Source organism: Eriocheir sinensis, chromosome 24 (genome assembly GCF_024679095.1).
Source record: "Eriocheir sinensis breed Jianghai 21 chromosome 24, ASM2467909v1, whole genome shotgun sequence".
NCBI lineage: Eukaryota > Metazoa > Arthropoda > Malacostraca > Decapoda > Varunidae > Eriocheir > Eriocheir sinensis.
The window spans coordinates 18,535,127-18,537,626 of record NC_066532.1 but is presented as its reverse complement, the minus strand read 5'-3'; the positions used below and the strand labels follow the sequence as shown (position 1 = coordinate 18,537,626).

Genomic DNA, 2,500 nt, shown 5'->3' with positions numbered 1-2,500 from the left:
TAAGTTAAGGAAAAGGGAAATCTAAGGTAAACGATTGGTACCCTCCTTTTTCTCCCTTCCCCTTCCTTCCCTTCTCTTCTCTTCTCCTCCCTTCCCTTCCCTTCCCTTCCCTTCCCTTCCCATCTCCTTCCCTTCCCATCCCCTTCCCCTCCCATTCCCTCTTTTTCCTTTCCTTCCCTTCCCTTCCCTTCCCCTCCCATCCCCTCCCTTTCCTTCCCTTCCCCTCCCATCCCCTTCCATCCCATCCTCTCCCCTCCCTTCCCTCCCCTTCCCCTCCCATCCCATCCCATCCCATCCCTTCCCTTCTCTCCCCTTCCATCTCATCCTATCCCCTCCCTTTCCTTCCCTTCTCTCCCCTTCCCTTCCCTTCCCCTCCCCTCCCACCCCCTCCCTTTCCTTCCCTTCCCTTCCCCTCCCTTTCCTTCCCTTCCCTTATGTAGGCAAGAGGAAAATTAAGGAAAGTTCGAAGGTAAAAAAAAACGTGAAAGAAGGAAAGAAACGCAAAACACTACGTAGATAGGCAGGTAGGTAGGTAGGTAAGGAGTGGGTTAAGGTAGGAGATTAAGGTAAGGAGCAGGAAATAAAAAAAAAGGTATTACATAAAAAATAACAGTGAACAGAGCAAAAATTCAAAACGGTAAGTAAGGTAAGGTAAGGTAAGGTAAGGCAAATAGGTAAGGAGCAGGTTGAGGTAGGCGGAGGAAAAATTCAAAACGGAAGGCAAGGCAAGGCAAGGCAAGGCAAGGCAAGGCAAGGCAAGGCAAGGTAAGGTAAGGTAAGGCACGGCAAGACAAGGCAAGGCAAGGCAAAGGTAGGTGGAGGAAAAATTCAAAACGGTAGGTAAGGTAAGGTAAGACAAGGTAAGGTGAGGCAAGGTAAGGTAAGGTAGGGCAAGGCAAGGCAAGGCAAGGGAATAGGTAAGGAGCAGGTTGAGGTAGGCGGTTAAGGGAGGCGGCGGCATAAGGACACCGGGAGTGGCTGCAGGTATAAATGGGGGCAATCAAATTAGTCCCGGCGGGCCAAGAGAGCGCTAACCCACGCCGGGCCGCTAATGGGCAAGGCGTCTTTCTGTCACAACTCATTAGAGGTCATAATGCGCTCAGATGGCCCGGGATAATGGTACCATAACTTGGGGGGGGGGGGGTAATTGGGGGGTGTTAATGGGGGGTGGGTGGAGGGGGAGGTGATTTTGGTGGTGGTGGTGTGGGTTGGTGGTGGTGGGTGAGAGAGAGAGAATAGGCAATAGATAGTTAAGTTTTCATTGTCGTAAGTAATCGCTTAGTAGTAGTAGTAGTAGTAGTAGTAGTAGTAGTAGTAAGCGCCATTTAACTACCATAACTAACAGAAGACTAATTATAACGTACCAAAAAAAAAAAAAATACAATAACATTAAAATTAAAGACAAACAAAAACAACAGTATTAACAATAGTAACAAATAAAACAATAATAACAACAAAAAAAACAACAACAGTAACCCATCCCTCCCTCCTTCCCTTGCCCTTTAACCCAACCACCAAACAACCATTAGGCAACCACTACCACTTATCTCTAGTACAACCCTTTAAACAACCACCATCACCATCATCATCTATCGTTCAACCCAAGCATCATCATCATCACTATCCTCCTTCTCCTCTTCCTCATCAATTGTTCAACTCTGTATCAATGTTCAACCCTTTATAAATTCAATCTTTCATCTATTCAACTGTCAATTCAACTCTTTATCAGTTCAACGATCAATTATTCTACTTTATAAATTGCTCAACCCTTAAATCAATCACCATTATCTACATCAACCTATTATTAACTCGTATTTACCTTTTAACACAGCAAATTCCTCCCCTTCCTGGCTACCGGACCTTCTTGGAGACACAGAAATACGTCCACAGCTTCTCACAGCGACGGATAACACACACACACACACACACACACACACACACACACAAACAGGTCACACGCAGCCGCAACAACCTCCCCGCACGACACAGACGCAAACTGACAACTCTTTTTTTTCCTTTTTTCACCGTGGAAAGATTATAGAAAACGGGGTCTTGAAGGTTCGATATATATGTCTTATTTTACGAATGCGCCGATAACCTAACCAAATCTACACGTTACGAATACGAAGAAAAACAAAATAATAATAAGTTTGTATATTTTCCAAGTGATATTAGACGAAAATAACATAAATAAACGATAAGAAAAATATATAATTGTTACCCCTTAAGCAAAATTTTATAACAGAGACATCTAGCGGCAGAAATGGAGGTAGGGAGGGAGGGAGGTAGGAAAGAAGGAGGGAGAGAGGGAGTTGAGGTGTCAGTGAATGTGTCGGAGCTTCGAAATACTGTCTCGAGATAATGACGGAATGGTACTTGATGTAGAAGGGAGCGGGGAACACACACACACGAACACACACACACACACACACACACACACACACACACACACACACACACTTCTTTCCTTATCTATCTGTATTAAATTCTCTATCAATAA

The 2,500-nt window shown here is 44.7% G+C and overlaps 2 protein-coding genes across 3 annotated transcripts in view; both read right to left on the bottom strand.

Annotated features, from left to right (window-relative positions):
• The window catches only part of LOC127003009 (forkhead box protein O-like), a 111,846-nt gene that overhangs the window by 32,834 nt on the left and 76,512 nt on the right, over window positions 1–2,500 (bottom strand). The window lies entirely within an intron of this gene.
• The window catches only part of LOC127003010 (uncharacterized), an 80,571-nt gene that overhangs the window by 77,203 nt on the left and 868 nt on the right, over window positions 1–2,500 (bottom strand). For both annotated transcript variants that reach the window (XM_050869367.1, XM_050869366.1), the window contains exon 1: window positions 1,820–2,500. This exon is cut by the window's right edge and continues 868 nt beyond it. The gene's annotated coding sequence lies outside the window, so the exon portion shown is untranslated. The remainder of the gene's footprint in view (window positions 1–1,819) is intronic.